The sequence below is a fragment of the Eumetopias jubatus genome, unplaced genomic scaffold, assembly GCF_037043125.1.
Source record: "Eumetopias jubatus isolate StellerSeaLion01/CBP00866 unplaced genomic scaffold, mEumJub1_p1.0 scaffold_13, whole genome shotgun sequence".
Taxonomy (NCBI): Eukaryota; Metazoa; Chordata; class Mammalia; order Carnivora; family Otariidae; genus Eumetopias; species Eumetopias jubatus.
In genome coordinates this window covers 74226071-74246856 of record NW_028274819.1, presented here as the reverse complement: position 1 = coordinate 74246856, position 20786 = coordinate 74226071, and the positions used below count along the sequence as shown (strand labels likewise).

General features: G+C 41.9%; 1 protein-coding gene across 3 annotated transcripts in view; it reads right to left on the bottom strand.

The window, feature by feature from the left end:
* The window catches only part of FAT3 (FAT atypical cadherin 3), a 499470-nt gene that overhangs the window by 177557 nt on the left and 301127 nt on the right, over positions 1-20786 (bottom strand). The gene's annotated exons all lie outside the window — the stretch shown is intronic.

Below are 20786 nucleotides of genomic sequence, written 5' to 3'. Positions count from 1 at the left end.
GAATGTGTTTGTTCAGGAAGGTACTGTTTTGTGTGCCAGGAGAGTATCTGTAGGTGGATCAGGGGTGCATGCTTCTTGTATTCATTTGAAACCACTTACTGAGTGCCTCTGCGCGAATGGCGCAGTGCTAGGTACTCTGGGATACAGAGATGAGCTACTGTCTGAGATTTCGGGGAGGAGACTGGTATCAAGAATTTCAAGTGGGAGAATCAGTAACTTCTCTTCCCTAGCTGCCCATAAGAATCCCCCCAGGGAAACTCAAACACTCAAATTCTGTGCCCCACTCCATTCCTCATTTACTGTGTCCAAGTCTCTTGGGTTGATGCCTGAACAGGTTCTCTAATCCTAAAAGAAGGCTCTGTGCCATTTCACTCTCCTTTGTTAAGTCTCAGCATGACTTTTTATTGACATTAATTTTTCTGCCCAGCCACATCCAGGAGTGAAATGCATCGAGCTACTTTAGCATCTGGCTCAGTGTGTACGGGGGGTCGGGGATGAATGAGGGGGAGACAGAGATGGTGTGAGTGCCCCGGTGGCTGAGGTGATAAAGGAGGAATAAAGGGGAGCACAGCTCTCTGGTTTGGATTGACTAAGGGTCAGTGTGGTCACACCAAGGGGCGTCTCACACACAAATCTGATGCCTTCACTTCCAGGCCGTTCTATCCGACAGGGTCACATATCATGATGGCACTTTCCAAGTGAGAAGTAACTGTCTTCTCAGAAAGGGAAGGGAGGCTTTCATGAACCTCCCCACCTCCTCAGGGGGCATGCTCTGTGAGAGGTCACAATGAGAATGAGAAACACTTGTTAGAGGGAAGCTATACATGGATGAAAGGGACATCAGCCTTCACTCTGTTGGGTGTCTGTTGCTCTTCCAGGCACAAAAGACCAGAAGCCCTTTGCCCTCTGTCCCTCCGAGGACACTTGTGTCCCATCCTCACTGGGTCAGGCAGCCGTGGCCCCCTGTGCACAGGGAAAAGGTCAGCCTTCCTCTCCTGATTCGTCTTAGGGTGATTTCTTTTCTTTCTTTCTTTTTTTTTTTAAGGAAAGCCACTTATTTGCACAATGCTTATGTGGGACCAAGAGAGCAGTGTGGCTCCCCTGTCATCGGCATCCTGTGACCAGGATGCGTTTTTCACATATTTATCAGCCAACTGAGAAAGAGACAGCCTTCCTGAAAAGTCTGAAACACACACAACTGTGAACCTGGAGCCATGAGAAAGCCAAGCAGTCTCTCTTCCTGGAAGAAAGGCAGGAAAACCTCTGTAGGTTTTAGTTCTCTGTGTTTCCGTTATATTTATTTTCACAGATCGATGATAAAAGGCAGGTAAAAAAAAATCTAAGTCAAAAGTGAAAATTGGTGGGAAATCAGATGAGGTGAGGTAGAGGGCAGGAAATGCTGTTTGTGGGGACAAGGTTTCTTCCAGGATGATGAAAATGCTCTAAAATTACAGACTGAGGTGATGGTTGCACAGTTCCATACACATCCTGAAAACCATTGAATTGTATACTTCAAATGGGTGGATGTCTTTGCATGTAAATTACATGTTGGTAAAGCCATTTAAAAATCAGGAGGAGATCATAAACTCTGCCTTTTAGATTTTAACAAGCCCCTCATGTTTGGAGAAGACAGACATTTAAAAATAAATTAATGAACGGACGGATAAGTTAGTTTAGGAATCAGGCATGAAGAGGGGTTGGGATGAATGGGGTAATCAGGTTTGTCCACAGGGAGTCAGGGACATAAAAATAATGAACAGGACGTTTTGGGGTTAAAGCCACAACTGGTAGTTATTTGTACTAGGAAATAATCCTTGTTATCAAGACAGGACCAGCTACACCAAGAAGGGGCAAGAGCTCTCTTCTCCTAAAGGGACACACTTAAATGAGCTCTGGTACTCAGCAGCTCTGGTTTTCAGTCAGAAAGGAATGCAGTGAGCCATCCTCATGGTCCACAGGAAATCGTCAAAATAGCCAATGCTGCATCTTCTTTTTTAACAATTCCGTGGTAGCTGAATGTAGCTGGGCCTTCAAAGAGGGGAGAGAAGAAAACAGAGCACCCTCTCTCTCTCTTCAGCTCTTCTGATGCATCACTGTGGAAGACAACCCGATTGTGTAATCTCTACAGGAGAGAAGGACTGTACATCACACATGTAACTGAAGACCCACTGGGCATAGTAAATTGGGGACTGACATGATGAAATTGAATTTCAAAGATAAATCATAGGCGAGCTTTTGAACGTGGTTTGGAGATATAAACAAACACATCATTTGATATAATTACATATGCAAACCTCCAATTTAGGAGGGGAATTATGCCAATCCTAAGTGAATGATACTCACTAAGGGGGGGGGGAGCATATGGCTGGAACCATGCAATTACTTTAAAAATGACTAGTTTTGATTTTTTGTTGTGGAGACAGGGGCTCTCACAATCTCTCTGAGAAACAGCCTGAGCACGAAAATGTCACTGCCTGTTCAAAAGAGAACTTAGAGTGTTCTAAGTAGTTATGGTCAGAGAAGCCATACTTGTGAGATGACATCTTCCCCTGGCTTTTTCTCCCTGTGGGTGTCCTGGGTCGCAGCTGTGTAATCTAACTGCCGTGACATTCACATTTTCTTTAAGTGCTACTTGAAGCAATGCAGGTCTTAGCTGCTTCAGCATAATTTTCCAGGACTGTTGGAAGCTGAGTTTAGTATCAAAAAAACACAACTAGAATTATCAACCCTGTGAGCTATAATTCGTACTTAGTCTGTCTTTCTCACTTTCATTTCCTCTGCTCTCCACTTCTCAGCGCCTACCCCCAGCTATCAGGTAAACCCCTCACTGTCCTTCCAGACAATTCACACGTTGCCTCTCACTGAAGCGTTCTCTGACTTTCCCTCTAGCGTGTTTCAGGTAACCCATCTGTGGCCAGGATCCCCTTCTAGACCACAGTTTCAAGAAGGCAGAGATTTTGGGGAGTTTACCAGTTGACCTCAGGAACCTAGAGGAGTACTTGTCATAGCTGTTAAACATATAAATACTATCATGGCACCCAATATGTGGCTCTGTTTATTAGTGAACTGTTCCTAATATAAGTAAAAAGGTAAAAAACAGATCTTATTCACTTCATGGTCTTGGTACGTAACACAGAAGCTAGCACCTTGTAAGCAAAACTTGTTTGAATGAACCTTCCAGAATGCTCAATGCTGTTTTATACAGAGTGGCCATAATGGTCCCAAACCATGGGAGCTGACGTGACCTGAATGCTCTATTTCATTCTTTGAATAATTTCAAGGTCTTCCCAATTTTTGGAATTCTCTTTCATGCTGAATGTTGGAGGTGTTTAGAACAATTCCTGACAGACTTTTATTTATTTTTTTATTTTTTGGCTGTTGATGACAGCTTTTTAATCTTTAATGTTATGCACAGGGGCTTTGTGACTATTCCACGGTCTTCCACATCCTGGTTTCTATCTAATTTATGCAGAAAGGTGGGCAAATGATCATCTTATAGTATCCCACATTTGTTGAGTACTATGTGCCAGCCACTGTACGAAACAGCTCACATGCACGCTCTCATTGAATCTCATAGTGACGAGAGACAAGAACTATTCTGACTCCATTTATAGGAGGAAATTGACTTAAATTAAGTTGCCCAAGGTCACCAACGATTAAGCCATCATTCCTATCAAGGATGCTAATTCTGAAGCCTCTCCACTGTCTCCCTAGCAGATGAGTATGTGCAGTGGTGGCAAAGCCCCCTGCCAAAACCAAAGCCAGGAGACCTGGGTCTTGGTCTCAGGCTGTCAGTTATTGGGTATGAGATTCCAGGCAATGACATGGTTTCTCTAGGCCCCTATTTCCTTACCTGGAAATGTCCTAAGTCTCTTTTCAGTGTAAGGAGTCTATAATAACACAAAAATATTAAAAGGAGATCATTCTATGATCTCTCACTGACCCCACTTTCTTCTTAGTGGACCTGAGCCCAGCTGAGCAGAACGTGGGTGAGTCACCCAAGCAGGAACAGGAGGGGCTGCATTCTGATTTTTATTTATCCACAACATTTTTATACATTTTGAATATTATCCCCTTATTAGATATATCATTTGTAAATATCTTCTCTCATTCAGTAGATTGCCTTTTTGTTTTGTTTATGGTTTTCGTTTGCTGCACAAAATCAACACTTAAGCACACATGTGTCTCTCAAAAGGAGGAAAATGAAAACATCAGTTAATTATGAGTGTGTGTTTTTAAGTGAAAAAAAAAAAACCCTTAGTTATTCTCATGTTTATCATCTCTCCATAAGATCCCAACTTCTAGAACTTCCGTTTCCACCTTTCAATTCAGCCCATCAGGAAGCCTTGAAATGTTGCCCACATTATTTACATATGGACATAAGACTGTGAACTGAATTTGGAGAATGAAATGGACACAGAATACGTGCAAATTTCAGTGCAAATGCAAATTCAAATGCAAAGATTTTTATAGGAAAAATTAAAGTAGGAGTGAAGACATCTATTAAGTTTGTTTTAAAGAAACAACCAGATAATATGTGTTCTGAGACTAAAGAATATTTCTTTTTTTTTAAAGATTTATTTATTTGAGAGAGCGCGGGAGAGAGTGTGGTGGGGAGGGGCAGAGGAAGAGGGAGAGAAAGAAGCTCAAGCAGACTCCCCGCTGAGAGCAGAGCCCAAGGCGGGGCTCGATCTCATGACTCTGAGATCATGACTTGAGCTGAAATCAAGAGCTAGACACTTAACTGAGTCACCCAGGTGCCCCTAACCAATATTTCTTTAAAAAGAAAAGAACCACCAGAAATAAAAAATACACAAGAGCTAAAGCATCGGTTATGACAGGGTTAAAAAAAAAGGTCTGGAAACTGGCTGGAGCAGACAAGCTTTTTAAGTAAGAGTTGCTTCATGAGGTGTAAAGATTTGGAGTTGCTTGATGGAGTACACAGTGCTACTATTAAATTTCCTTAAGAAAATCTGACAGGGAAATCTTGGATGTAGCTTTACTCTGCAACTTGAGCTTTTCTTTATAAATAGTGACTTCGAAGATGCCAGTAGAAGCTTTAAAACTGCATAAGTGAGGGTGCATCCTGAACCAAGTATGAAGACCCTGTGGGTCACACATGGTTCGGAGCTGGTAGTTTTCTGTAACAGATAAGTTTCAGTTTCTTTCTTTGCAAGCCAATGGATGGCATTTCTCAAGTCTGCCTGAGCAGCAGGGAAATCGCAGGCAGGATTCTTCTGCCAGAAATACTTTCCCCCTTGGATACAGGACGTGTAGTTGCCACAGGTAGAAAAGGGGGAAAAGCCAGCTTGTGCAGGAAGAATGTTGAGGCTGGTACATACCCTTGTACCTTCACTTCAGGCCCAGTTGACAGAGGGAGTTGCCCATAGCCTGGAGGGAGAGTTCTGAGGTTCAGGCAAGCCCTGCTCCCTTGCTGTACCACTCATTCCAGATGAGATCGATTAGGGGATCAGGGTCAAGGTAACTTGTCATCAGGGTGAAGGATAAGACAGTGGCCAACGAGGGAGGCATAACGAAGAAGATGTTGTATGGTTGAGAATATTCCAAAGACCTCTTCTCTGAATAATTCTCTCCTGTTCCACGTGTTCCTGCCACACACACCCACACATGCATGCACACACATGCACACATACATGTACACTCACACAGGACTAGAGATGCTGTGTATGAGTCTACTTTTGCCAGAATACCTGGATACTTACCAGTCCCATCTGTTCTTCCCTGAGTTTCTCTCCTCATCACCAATCCTCATGGTTCTCCCTCCTAATCTCACATAGCCCTCTGGCTCTACCTTCTGGTTTGGCCTAGATGAAGAATTTATGCACCTGAAGAAGTCTCTAGGGGGTTTAGTTAAACCTTGAATGCCATATTGGATTTCTTCAGAGAAATTAAGCTACAGATGGTGAACCAATATTAAGGATGTCGTATGAAATGATGCCATCTTTAGGTGCCATTAACATACCGCTGATGTGTGCGCTCAGATGTGCAATATGGTGCACATCTCCCCCTTTCTCTTTCTGCCAAGATTTTTCTTTGCATAATTCTGAATATTAGATGATCAAAATAAGAAGGAAGAAGTCGTGGCTGGAAATCTAGATGACACTATTATGGATGGGTCTCCGAGATGATCTAGTCTGGGAAGCATTACGGGGTACTGGTTAGCAGTGCACTGACCACCACTCAGGCTTTGACATTAGACTGGCCTTGCCTCTCAGTCCCACCTCCAGGCAACTGCATGGTCTTCAACAAGTTACTTGGCTTCTCTAAACAGCATCTTCCTTTTCAGTAACATGAGGCTTCTTAAATAATTGATTTAAAATGCTTAGTTTGGTTCCTGGTGCATATTAAATGCTCAAATAATGTAACTCTATGATGAGCTCCAAAAATAATGCCTGTTGTATCGTATGTGTTCAAGGGTCTAATCTGCTTCCTCCCCATCTTGAGATTTCCCTTCAAATGTGTCTAAACACCTGGGCCACAAAAACTGTAAAATGTCTACTACTCACGATGTCACCTGACAGATAAGGAAACTGATGCTTCCAGTTTAAGTAACTTGTTTAAAGACTTATCCATCAGGAGTCCTTCATCCACGCATTGTTAAATTTTATCGAGAAGGTATGATATATACTTGCTGCTCAAAGTGTGGCATGGATTAGAAGCATCAGCATCACCTAGGAGCTGCAGGCTCCTCCCAGACCTAGGTGATCTGTATGTACACTACATTTTGAGAAGTCTGGCTCTAGACCAAGGTTGGTTTTCACACTTGGCTGTGCTTTGGGAAGCATTAACATACACTGGTGCAGCGTCCCACAGCCAGAAGTTCTGAATATTTGGGATGGGCAGAGGTCAGAGCATAGAGATTTTTAAAAAGCTCCAGGTGATTCCGATCTTCAACCAAGGGTGAGAATCACTCTATAGACAGTTGTTATTGCTGGGTGATGGGGCTAAGGTAATTGATTTTTTTTTTTTTTGACTTATCCAAATGGTCTAGTTCTCCCACAATGAAAAATAATGCATTTTAAAATACAAAAGAAAACAATGAATCATGGATCACTACATCAAAACTAATGATGTATTGTATGGTGACTAACACAACATAATAAAATAAAAAAAATACAGAAGAATTTAAAGGCCAATAAAATGGGGGGGCCCTGACCCATAGTCTCCTGTGTGTCTTCAAAATTCTACAAAGTTCTCTTTAAAAAAAATATTTAACTTATTTATTTGAGAGAGAGAGAGAGAGAGCATGACCAGGGTCGGGGTTGGGGAGAGAAGGAGAAGCAGACTCCCCATTGAGGAGCCTGATGCGAGGCTCGATCCCAGGAGTCTGAGATCATGACCTGAGCCGAAGGCAGACGCTTAACTGACTGAGCCACCCAGGAGCCCCTGAATGCTATGAAGTTCTGTTCTGAATCCACCCAGCAAAAGACTAAACCCCATGGTTGCCAGATTTATTCTGATTTTAGATAGGACACATGCCTTTTATCTACCCCTAATACAATGGTTTATCTCAGCTACAGTTTGACTTCTTCATTCTGGCAATTTTCTTGTACTGTGTTATGCCTCTCGTGGCTCCATCTGGCCCTCAGGCAGCAGAGGTAAACATCCCCTCTGTGGCAACGCTATCTCTTCACTACAGAAGCATATCTGGACACAAGGCACATTGGGAAGAGACAAGAGGATACAACAATCAGCCTTTATGTTGGTCCCCACGGCATTCAGTGAGGGAGACAGACACATATGCAAATAGCGATGATACACAGTGTGATCTAATACATACCCTGGACAAGTCCAGGTGCCCCGAAGAAGGAAAGATGAATGCTGAATCGTGCAACTGGAAAATTTAAGGGAATAAACTGAATAATTGAATTTGTACTGGGCCCTAAACAGTGAACAAGATTCCAACAGACAGAGAAAATGGAAAAAGTTAAAGTAGCAAATTTGTAGCTGGGCCTGAGATAGATTAATGAGAAAGGTGAGTCTGGTTTTAAATCCTGGCTCTCTGATTTCTTAGCTGCGTGACCAAGGACAAGTTATACAATTTCTCTGATCTAAGTCTTGTGGTCTCTGAAATGGGGATAGATCTAACTCCCTCACAGGCTCTGGGTAGCAAACAGAAGAGAGGAAGTGCTTGGCATAGGACCTTGCACTTTAGCAGGGCTGTTTAAAAACAGAAGTACCATCTATAAAAAGCAGTACATTAGCTTTTATTTTTATTAGAAGTCCTAACAGCACTGGGATGTTATTTATAATTACATTCAAGAGGGACACCTTATTGTTTTCAGATGCATCACCTCCGACAATGTCTGAAAATGTAATAACCAAGTCCGTGAGAGTTAAGTTTCCTTCTATTCATTCAAATGAACACTATGAAGTTCTTTAATTCCTATACACTCCAGAGGTGTGAAAACCACTGCTGCACTCCCCTTAGAAATGATTTCACTGCAAATAATTTGTTTCTACATCTGTTTTCATGTGACAGATAAAATCAGAAGGTTGGAGAAAGTGCAAATTACTCAGAGGATGTGCAAAGTCTTGAAAACACATTTGTGCTTTGTAGGCATGCCATTCTCTTAAGATCATCTTTGCTCTGTGATCTATCCATGGTCTTGGGTAGGAGCAATGTTTTACAACTCAATTTTTAAAAAAATCTGGGAAAATCACTTGTTACGGAGAGCTTTGACTGTTATCAGAAGACTGACAACCCTCCCCCCTTTTTATATCACACATTTTCCAGTTAATTTCGACATAATTCAATTCTTCCCTTTTGTCCTAAATTTATGTATACACTATAAAATCTCATTATTTTTCATCCCACCTATCTGAGAATTTGTTATAGTTCTGGGGCTGGTTGAAGTTTGCCTTTGTTCTACCTAGGTAAATTAATAGGTTGGAAAGGTCCCAGGGGAATATTTAATGTACTTGAGACAAACCATTTGCAAAGCACTTTAATTTTAACAACCACCATTTTGATGTTCTAATTGCAAATAGCCTATGTAACTATTCATTAGAGTCTGACCAACCAGGTCTTTTGTTTGGCAACACTTTAATAGTTTGCATTAACCTTATGTGTTGATTTGAAAGCAGTAAACGCGTGTTTCCTGAAATATTCTAGAATCTGCATTTTCAACCGCTGTAAAATCCTCTTCAATGATAGTCTGAATTAGTGGAATTTCATGGTCTTTCTGTGCTTTGGGAAGAAGTACCACCTCTCTCAAGAATGAAGAAATTTGTGCTTAATCATTTATGAATGCAGCAACTTTGTGCAAGTCTCTAAAAATGTTGCATGTCTCCATTTCTTCCTCTATAACACAGTAATGATTCAATGGGGGAGCAATCCCCTTTTCCTCACTAGGAGTAACACATAAAATTTTTTTTCCTTTATAACTATAAGCGGAAATAAAGGAGAAGTTAGAATCTTTTAGAACTCCATGGGAAAAATTGCTGTATCAAATAAGTGAAGAGTTATATACTCCTTATGGTCTTTTATAGAGGACTTTATAAATAATTGCATTATAGCTTTATCACTGTATTCTGTTTACATGTTTGTCTCCTTCAGTAGACTGTGACCTCTCCAGGACAACTATGTTTTTATTAATTTAGTGTTCATTAAAAGAATATAGGAACCTAGGCCAATCTTTGTATCTTCCATGCCTAGCAAAGTGCCTGGCATATGGATGGGGATCAATCAATATTAGTCTATTGGATGGTAAAACTCTACGACTGAAAATGTGTATGGAAGTGTGTGTGAATGCATCTACACATACCACCACCCAAAGTAGGTGATGGCCCATATCTATGGGAATGATCACTCAGCATTTATATTACAGCTTGAAAAGCTCCCATTCTTTTGGAAAAAGCTTCCAAATAAATTCAAAATGGAATTATGTGCTGTGATAATTATTATTTTGGGTTTTTAACACAAAATGTTACAAGTTCATACAGCCATGTTTTTTGGTATCATATATCAGAGTCTGCAGTCCGTGTGGTTCATTGAGGTTCATGGGGGGAAATGGCAGATTGCCAATGCTAATGAGTTTTTCTTGACTCTTTCTAATATGTATTTTATTTCTCTTTTGCCTTTACTTTTTGTTTAACTAAATTATGTTATTTATCCAAGAACCTGTCACATATAAGTAGGGTTGCTCACTGCCTGTCAGAGAGGGCTCAGCCCATGTTTCAATTCCCAAAGAAGATTACAAGTGTCTATGTGGGGGGAAGCAGTCAGCCTCTGACTTTGCTGGGTCCACAAGGTGCTCCACAGTGAATATCAAAATGGAGGACAAGTCAAAGGGCCTTGTAGGATCACACTCCCAGCTAGAATCTGATGAATTAATTCTTCCAACATGCAACCAATAATCTAGTAAGGAGTGTGCTAAGGGGCTACCTCCGCCATGTCTTATCATGAGGGTGACTTAGGTGGCCATTTTAGCTTCTTGTTCAGAAAGAATCACTGAAAGAGTAAGGTTGGGGAAAAATCAGAGAGCAGCAAATACTGGCTCGTGGGATGGGGGATGGTGTGGCGAGGTGGAGGAGGTGGGCAGCCTTGAAGACACCACAGAATCTGTCTCTAGATCTTCTTTGTTCCATATTTACCCAGAAAATCAACATAAATACGTATCATTTATTGAGAGCTACACGACCAAGTGACCAGCTCTGTGGGACTCCTAAATTTGTGCCCTTCACCAGCATCCTGTAATTATTTGCTTGGTTTTCCTTTACTGGTTCCTTTAGGAGAGGTGGCAGAAGCTTGTGGAAGTTTTCCTCCTACTTGAGGGATGAGAAAGAGATGGCTGACCCTGGCAAACTGAAAATTAAGGGCTGCAGCTGCTGGGGGGTGTGCTGGGCACTTATATTCAAGTTCCTCTGTCTGTCTTTCTCTCCTCCTTTCCTTGATATCCCAATGTTGACCTCCAAGCCCTCCCACGAAGGCAGCAGAGGGGGCCAGAAGCACAGTTGCAAACGTTTCCTCCACATTTTTAGAAGTTTTGCATTCCGTCTTTGGGGATAACAGTTTGTAATGGGTGGGTACACAAGAGGGACCCCTTTAAAAACCCACTAGGCAAATAAACATGCCACCAAGCTTAAAAGAAAATGTCATCTTCTTTGTTGGAACTCTGAGAAATTCAGTATCTCCTGAAAAAAATGGCTGGGCCTACGGAGTCTGAGAGTAGGTTTTTAAGCCATTCACAACACCATGTCAGTCCTTTCTCAGTGAAAATGAGCTCAATTCTACTGTGGTTGTAATTAGTGGATAATTAGTACTTGTACATTTCGATGGTACATGTCACGGAACTGGCGCCTGGTTTAGCATCCATTCCACAAGATTATTTAGTTTTGCTGCAATTTTAATTCTTTTGAGTCACATTGGTGTCCTGGCGCTAGAGAACCTGGGGCTCATGCTAGAGAGACTAGGTTTGAAATGATATTAAAGGGTTTCAATTTCCCATGGAAAAGAAAATTGTCGGGAAGGCTTTGCATTAACGAACCAAAGCAGCGGACAGGAGAGTGTGCAGGATGAATTCCACAGTCTCAGCAGCCATTCTGGGCTCCGGGTTTTTAATATGACGTGAGGTACTGGCACCAACTGTTATTGGTGCTATTCCCACTGCTGACTTGGCACCAACACACCTGCCTTCAGAGAAGGATGGGAGTAAACGGGAGTGCAGGCAGGGAATACGTCATTATAGCCAAGCAGTTAAAGACTCAGGTAGAATTATGCAAAAAGGTAACATGGGACCCAGAGGGGTCTGCCTTGAACTCCTCCCGGGGGTACAAAGAGAGGCTTCCCAGGATGGGGTATCTTGGGTTGGAAGGAGGTCTGTCGGGTAGACGAGGAGGAGAAGGGCCTTTCACCATATTCTGGTGGAACAAGGACAACACGCAGCCTTTTGGTGGACTACGGTTCTGTCCCAAAGTTACTTCAGGAGGCCTTTGGGGAAACTTTGGAATTTTGTGTTATTTACGATACCTTTCCCCTAGGGACACTCAGCACCGCAATCATTAACATGGAAGTGTTTTTCATTTCTACACGCCATGAAATAGCACGGCAGATGCCGATGGCAACAGTCAGCTCTCCATTCCTGCAAGGCTCACAGCAAAGAAACCAAGAGGACATGATAAGCATGTACCTGAGCCTAACACATAAACAGGTAGGGGACGCCAGGAGAATTCCAGTCGGCCACCTCTGAAACAGAGCCCTTCCTCACCACTTCCTTTGCTCCCTCTTGGAAACAACACTTTTGTACGGCGAACCACCATCCCAGTTTGCCAGAGATTGTTCTTTTGCAGCACCGGAAATCCTAGTTCTCTGTTCCATAGAAATCCTCAGTGTTGGTCAAACCAGGATGATCGGTGACCCTAGATCATAACTGGATGCCAGGTCTCTGGCATTAACTTACCAAGCAGATCTTTGAGGCTGGGTGCCTGCGAGAGCGTTTGCAATCTTGCCCCGGCATCCAGTTTGGCTGGCAGATGGGGAAACCGAGGCACAGAGAGGGACAGCTCCTTGTCAGATTCCACAGTGCTTAGCTCTGATTGGTGTTCAGGCCTGTTCAAAAACACTCAGAACTGCTTTTTGACTTCTTTTTGGCTTCCTCAGGTAATCACAGATTTCTAAACACTCCCCTCAGCTTCTCCCTGACCTAGCTAACAGCTGATGCCATTTTCTGATTATTCTCTATGCAACCAGGGGTACGCTGAACACTTTACAGGCAACACTTCATTTAATCCTCCCCAAAATTCTAAATTTCTGTTACCGAATTGCTAAATACGGTTATTACCCCCCTTCCATTTTTCAGATGGAAGAGACTGAGTCTTAGCACGACCAGGAAAACTTGCTAGAGGTTACACAGCTAGTGAGAAAGATTTGAAACTTGATCCAACTGTCCGATTCCAGAATCCTTATTCTTACCACGAGGATACAAGACTCCTCTTCCTATTCAATTTGATCTTCTGCTATTTCATTTAAGATTACTCCATCATTTAACCAAAATATTTGAAAAAGGTACAGGAATGGCTTTCTCATTTTCCACATTTTATTCTATCTCCCACTGATCATTTCATTCCACTGGAGAGACGTCTTCAGGTAAGAGTCTCTACTTGCTTTTCAGTTCCCAATGGGCCTGGGGCCGCATCAAACCTTCCCAGTACAATACTGCTTCAGAAAAAAGCAAATTTGATGTGTGGACAGTGTTTTTGTCTTAAGCCATTGAGCTACTGTAGGATCAATCCAATTAAATGTCAATGAGTCCCCCATCAACTGATCCTAAAGGAATCCAACCGCCATGCTTCCCTTAACAACTCTGCCAAGACCTTCACCATTTGGATTTCCTAGTTCTTCTCTGAGCTCTTCTCTCCTTAGGTTATGTCTTCCTCCAGCTCTCCTCTTGCTAATCTTCCTTTTGAAAGTCTTCCTACTTAACAAATTCAATTCAGTTCATCAAAGTATTGATATTTATCACCAGATTCCAGCTATTCTGCAATTTTTTCTGTTCCTAGAGCATGTAAAACTTACTTCTGCTTTAGGCCTTTGTCTTTGGCCTTTCCTTGGCAACATTTTTTTCCATGCACCCCACTCCCATTTCTGCATGGCTAATCCCTTCTTTATCACATAGACCTCAGTTCAAATATCCCCTCTTGAGAGAGAACACTTCCTCTCTCTGGTCACCCTGCCGCAAGTCTCTCCCTCCTGGTTTTATTTTCTTCTGACCCTCTCTGTCTGAAATTATCCTGTTTGCATACCTGCTCATTTATTGACCATCTACCACCTTCTGTAGAATGTAAGCCTTACAAATATAGGAGCTTCATATGCACCTGCCATATCTGCGGTACCTAGAAGTGTGCCTGGCACATAGTTGGCCCTCAACAAATGACTGTTTAATGGAGAAGGAGTGACTTTATACAAAATTCTTATAAACATTATCGAAGTCCTCCTGTCCTTGCATTTAAATATTTTTAATGCTTTTTATTCTTTTATAATTTTCACAATAAATGTTTTCAATATTGCTTTTGACTCGATGACTAAAAGTTTCTAGAAGCTCTTCCATCTGGGAACTAGTCTGGAAGGACAGTCAAGGAAGATCCAGGTTTGTTTCCAATCCTCCCTGCTTCCCAGCTGAATGATCTTGAGCAGGTAACTCCAACTTCCTTGCCCATAAACTAGGAATGCTCCTATCTGTCTCATGGGACCACTGTGAATACGAAATGAGATGCACACCAAGGCACCTACCATGCAATAAGGATCTTCTCATGTCATTATTAAGTATATTTCACTTTTATAATTTCACCTAATAACCTGTAACTACTACACAATTAATTTGTTAATTTGAAAAATAGAGAGCTTGGAATATGTGGAAGTTCAGGAAAACCTTAGATTTCTCTATGCTTTTTCAAAAACCCAGAAGCCTTTAAGGATGGGGAAGGCAGTTAGAGGTTTGGTTGCATGGCAATGCAGGGAGGTCAGTGCCCTGCTGGCAGGAAATTCCAGGGAGATGGATGTTACTTCTACCACCAGACCAAAGAGGTTAGGTGAAGGTTAAGAGATCTAATCTTATTTGAGCCAATGGACCGAATTCAAATCTCAGAGTTGATTTCAATCCCTTGTAAATGAGATCATGAGAACAGCTCTCTGCTCCTCAGGGCAAGCATCTCTTGCTTCCATGTCCCTTTTGCTCAGTTGTATTCTTCCACCTGGATAGATGAGGCTCTTTTGTGGCAAGTCAACAGGCAGAAGTTTCTAGCTCTCTTCTTTTACCCTGTCCCTGTTTTGTGGCAAGGAATTTGTGGCATTTGGTAAGAAAGATGGCAGCTGAAGGTAGTGGAGAAAGCTCTAGAGTCCGGAGAACGAGGCTCTATGCCACTTTGTCTCCTTAGATACTCTGTGGTCTTATGCAAGTCACAAAACCACTCTGTGACTCCATGTCTGCACCTGCAACGGGATAACAATAACTACCCAACCACACGGCTCATCCATTTATCACCATCCGTGGTTGCCCTACCACCATGTCTTAGTAGCCTGTTGAGTAAAATCCCAGTTCAACCTGATGTCCAGGGCCTTTTGTGATTACGTCCCAGACTTTTTCTAGCCTTCGCTCTCCTGTGCCCTGTGCCTGGACATAGTGTTTTCACAGATACCAGTGGAGAGAATGAATGAAAATGAGAGGACAACTTTGAAAGAGCTATTTCGAATAATAAAAAGTACTTTAACAAAAATAGGATAATGATGAGAGTCACTCCTATTTCAGGTCTCAGTACAGAGATGTAAATAAAAAAGGTTGTATAATGATAAACTCTCCATCTGTTCCACAATTAGTCATGATTTGACTGATACCTACTTCTCAACCTTGCCCATTTCAAAACCCAGTTTAAATTTCGTCCCATTCATTGATTCAACAAAATGTCCTGAACGTATTGAATGATTTCAGACTACCACGAGAGATCATTATCTTTGGGAATTTTTCATGTGTGACCCTTTGGGTGTAATGCCTGCTGTTTTATGTGCCTGAGTGTGAAATGCCGTTATGGCAATCATGTTGACCTTAGCCAGCTCTACATTAAGATGACCAGAATCAGACAGACTAGATTCCCACCCAAGCTTTGCTGTTCGCTTTCTATGGGACATTGGACAGATTCCCTTTCCTCATCTGTTAGGTGGGGAAGAATACCAACCTAATATGATTATTAGACATATACATTACAGTCATACATATAAAAGCCTGTAGCATGAGGGTTGGAGCATCGTGGGGGATGAGCCCATGTGAATATCTGCTTTATCCTCGCCTTGGTTGGACCAAAACAAAACCATTCCTAGTTGTAGTAGAGTCTATCTTGGTGAAACACATTGTATTACAGCAAAGGTAACAGTTATTGTAAGCCGGTACATATATTTGCTACTCACTGCTCCACAGGCATTCCCTATTTCTTTTTTCTGGCCCCTGTGGCCTCAATCTCTACCCTCTTTGCCCCCACTCCTGTTATCATAACCTCTAAGGAATCTCCCAAAAGGCTGCTCCTCTCAAGTGATATCAGGATGAAAACAGAAAAGATCAGACAGCAGCAGGATATCCTTTTTACAGTTTTCTCATCAGGACAAGTGAGAGGCTGATGGCATCACCCCGAATTACCCAATCAACTGAAAGGGGGAGATCATTTGTTTTTCTCCGGCAGAAACTTTAAACAAGGAATAGTATGAGAGAAATGAATCTTGCTTTCCTCCTCTAGGAATGGTTCTTAGCAGAGAACCATCAAGTGAAATTTAAGTTCAATTTGACCCAAGTTCTTGTAAGATAAACACACCTCAAATGGAGGGTGATGGGAACCTCATTACTTAGAATTGGACAAATAACCCGAGGCAGTATGATTATAACCTGGCAGCAGCAATGGTTTGCTCAGCAAACTGCCTGAGCATCTACTGGGAACATTTAACACCACTTGTATTTTGAAATCACCGGCTACATCTACAGGCAATAAAGACTGTTATCTCTCCGATTCATTGCTGTTGCACAAACACCCAGTTAATTCAGCTACAACACATCTGCTCAGAGAAATATTTACTTTTGGAGCCTCCCAGGTATGCTTTAAATTTCTCCTAATTGCTATCCACTGAGTTCTAAGTTTAAGTGCTGTTGAGATGGACTTCAGGTCCTTATTCTGTACTGAGAAGTTCACCACTATACAAATGCAACGAGCATGTTCTTGAATGACCCAACTGTGCATTTAGGAACTACTTCCTTTCTCCAATTGAACAGATGAGATTCTCTCTGAACCTAAGAAGATGAGTTTTTCTCACTGCTCATTTGGCTTCTCAGTAGAGCAAATGGATGATAAGTGTTTCTCAAGGATCACAAAGAGAGTAACATTCATGCTTCTGGCCTGAGAATTACATTTCATGACTACTCAGGCTCTAGGAAATAAATTCTCAGGTCACCTCTTTACATTGTGAGGGTAACAAGCATTCTATACCATTAAAATGATAAGAAAACTTGAGTCAATAGAAGGCCAATTTCAGAGCAGGAAAAAGGAATAAAACCTAGCAGATCTCATTCCCAGAGGGAGGTGCTAAATATAAAGATATCTTAATGAACATAACTTATCTATCTTGCTTCTTCCAAAACCCTTAGTTATATATATTTTTCAGATCCTTTTGTGCCTTTAAGAAGCAAGGTAAAGTAACCTAATTCAGAACCAAGAGGCAGGGTTGGGTGGCTAAGGGGGAAAAGAGAGAGAGAGAGGTCACATATTGACTCTAGGTTTGCAATGTTTTTGCACTAAGATCCACATTTCCCTGTACACCACAGCACACACCAGTAAATCTCGTCCTTTCTTTCCTTGTCCTAAATCTTAGGAGCTCACAGTCCTTGGGAACACCAGTGTCAAGTGCTCTATGCTCTACATCTCCAAGTTCCTCGCCAATCCTCCCATCACAGCCCGCATCCCCTCTGGACAACAAGAAGTGTTTCTACTGGTAAATGTGGAAGAGTCTGGGAGAAGTCAAGGGATGCTCCTCACACCGCACCCCCCGCCCCCGGCTCTGCCTGGTTTCATAGCAATCTTCAGATTTGGGGCCGCACCCATCCCATCCCAGATTCTTAAGAATTTTTTTATTGCAAGACTGGAGTCCAGGCTAGGTTGAAAGATAATATACAGTGATTACATCATAGCTCAGAAAGGAAGGTGATAGTCCAACACAAAGAACTAACATAACACCTTGTGAATATTTAGGCATCTTCTGGATAAAATACCAATTTAATCATGGAGGGAAAAAACATGTCTCAGCCTTCTTTTCATCTGGGTACCAAGCAGTTCACCTCTACTTGCAAGCTTTCTTAACGTCGTATTCTCACACAGAGTGACTTCTATGCTGTTCTTTGCAAGCACATAGTGCCAGGGGCAAAAGTCTATCATAGCAATTACCACAGGGATTGTTACTGCTGACATACTTGTATGAACTTGACCTTGAGTTCCTAATGACAAGGTCTATGTTCTCATTGTCTAATACAATCTGGCCTATAGTCAAAATGCAATAAAGGTTTGTAGGATGAATGCACATAGTAGGTATTCATTAGCATTTGTTTAACCGAACATAATTGAATACTTAATAGTAATGGTACAAATAAAAATGACACTTGGAAAAAGATTTTTGGGTTATGATTTGTTTGTAGAGAACAGAGTATGAGCTGTTTACATAAAACTGAAGAAATAATCTAATTCCAATTTAATTCCCCTTTTAAATTAGTTTAGAAAACTGGCCTGACCTTCTGATCCTAAGGCCTAAATTAACTTAAATCCAAAGCTAAATCAAACTAATGGATGTTTTTAATAATAACCCCAAGCCAAATAAGAATTACTAACTCCTCAAGCTAGAAAGACCTCTAGAGCTCATCTCAGGATCAATACATGAATACTTTTTGCTATATCCCAACCAGACGGTCAACCAATCTCTATCCGAATTATCATGACAGTCATCCTTCACTTCTGAATCCACAAAGGGGCCATAAGTTCCTCCTTGTAGTGACTGAAATGCATATCCCTACCATGTTTTCCTCATTTGGCCCTCCAGCAAAACACAGGAAGATCTTCTTCTGTCCTACATACTCCTCTTTGAATGCTTAATGACAAACACTGGTTCCTCCTTTGTCTTTCAGGAATAATCCTTATGCTCTAGTTCCTCACTTTGATTCAAGGATTTCAGACCATGTTCCATTGTGGTCATCTTCCTCTTAACAAGCTCCCCAGTCTGAATATCTGGTAGATCACAAAAAGGCAAAGAAATGGGAACAACTGTGCTGACTGGCATTTTTTGTTTGTTTGTTTGCTATTTTAATTAGTACTGAGACCTGCCTTCCTGCTTGTAGGTATGTCTGTCACTGGGGACTAGACAGCAATATGGTTGCCAGAGACTTTCCGTCCATCATAAATCACAAGTGTTTAAAACAAAGGGCAGCCTTTGCAGTATTTACTTTCTTCAAGGTTTCCAATGTTTGGAAACACTGCAAAATCCATTTCTGCTATAAAGATGCTTGCTTCTGTTAGATTTTCCATCTAACAATGGGCAGGTTGTAGACAGGTGGATGGACAGCCTGACTCTAAAAAGTGTCTCTGAAATATAATAATGACACCAGGTCAAGTGAACCATGAGTAGATGGATGATAAGTCTGGAGATAAGGGGGTGCCCCTACATATTTCGTCCTGTTTGCTTCACAGTTAGCCCTGCCAAACACCTCATTCATTCATTAATTCATTCCAAGAGTTACTAATAAGCCATTATTGCTATAAGTGCTTTATTCAGATACAAAAGGGATATGATGAGGAGCAAAACTGATACAATTCCTGCCCTCAGAGAAAATGCAGTCTAGTAGGGAAGACACACATTAAATAAATAAGCACACAAATACAGGATTGGAAACCACAGTCAGTGCTTTGAAAGGAAACCAATGAGTGCATTACAATGGATAAAAGAGAACCAAATTTCAGTTGGAATGTACCAGGGAGGAAGATCAGTTTGAGTAAGAGGCCTTAGAGGTGAGTTCCGGAGGATGGGCTCAGTTTAGTCAACCTGAGTAGGGAGAAAACATCCTAGGCAGTAACCAGCATGTGGTAACAAGCTGGGGAGGGGGCAGGGGGGCAGTGGTGAGACCTTGCTGAACCAGTGGAAATTAAAGAAGGCAGTGTGGCTTCAGAAGAAAGAGCCAATGACTAATGGGCTGGGATGAGGCTAGAGGGCAGGCAGGGACTTTGTATGCTGAGCTTAGAATTTTTTTTTTTTTTTTAATAATTTACTTTTACAGCAATGGAAAGCTACTTAAGGGTTTTGGAGGAAGAGAGTGACATGATTGATTATCAGCATGGGATCTGGAGGCTTCCTGATCCTTCCTGTTGTCCTATGAGTAAGCTAGACTAGACACGGAGTGTTTCTGCATCCAGACACTTTGTCCACCCCAACCTGTCTAGCTTTCCTGCCACAGGTGTGACCCATTTATAAAAACCACTTTTTCTCTTTTGAAATCCAAGCCATTTCTTCTGCAGATGTTATCACAGTGTAAATAATCTAGTTCCCGCTTTGCTACAGAAACTTTCAGGCAATGGAATTCAGGAAACCTGTGTCATGAACCACAAGTCTGGCCCCAATTCCCAGGCACTAGGGCACACTGGCTCAAAAGGATATCTGATATGTCAACACAACTCATCCTCCTAAGCTCCTAAGCTCCTAAGCGAGGCAGTTCGGCTCATTAACAAAGTACTTCCTCCCAGAGGTAATTCGAGTATCCTCTAAAAGGATGCGATTTGCCGTGTTTCATTAATAAAGAAACATGCGAAGCGTTCGCAGATCCCTATCTAGAGAAGGCTGCACAGTGTTTCCGACTAATAGCGCAGGGGGAGCCACGGGTGTTGGTACTGATCAGCCTCGAGTCAAATGAAATTTGTGAATGGGACATCGGCTTTTAAGGAATGCTCCAGGATGGAAAGCAGTTATTTCAACCAAAATGACTGAAACATCCCTATAACAAACAAACTCACCGAAGGTAAGCTGGAGACTGCCCACGCCTCAAGAGCGTGTCTATAAAGCAGATGCCAAGCCATTAGGAACAAAAGCCATTTCTGGGCAGTGTCAAGAAGAATAATTAGAACATTAATAAGAATACTGACACCACGTTTCTGTTATTTCCTTTTAGCCAGAAAACACCACTATGGTACCCCTATGAGAAGAATTCTTATGCCTTTTGCCAGCTGAGAGAACAGATACGGAGGGGTTGAATGGCTCCTCT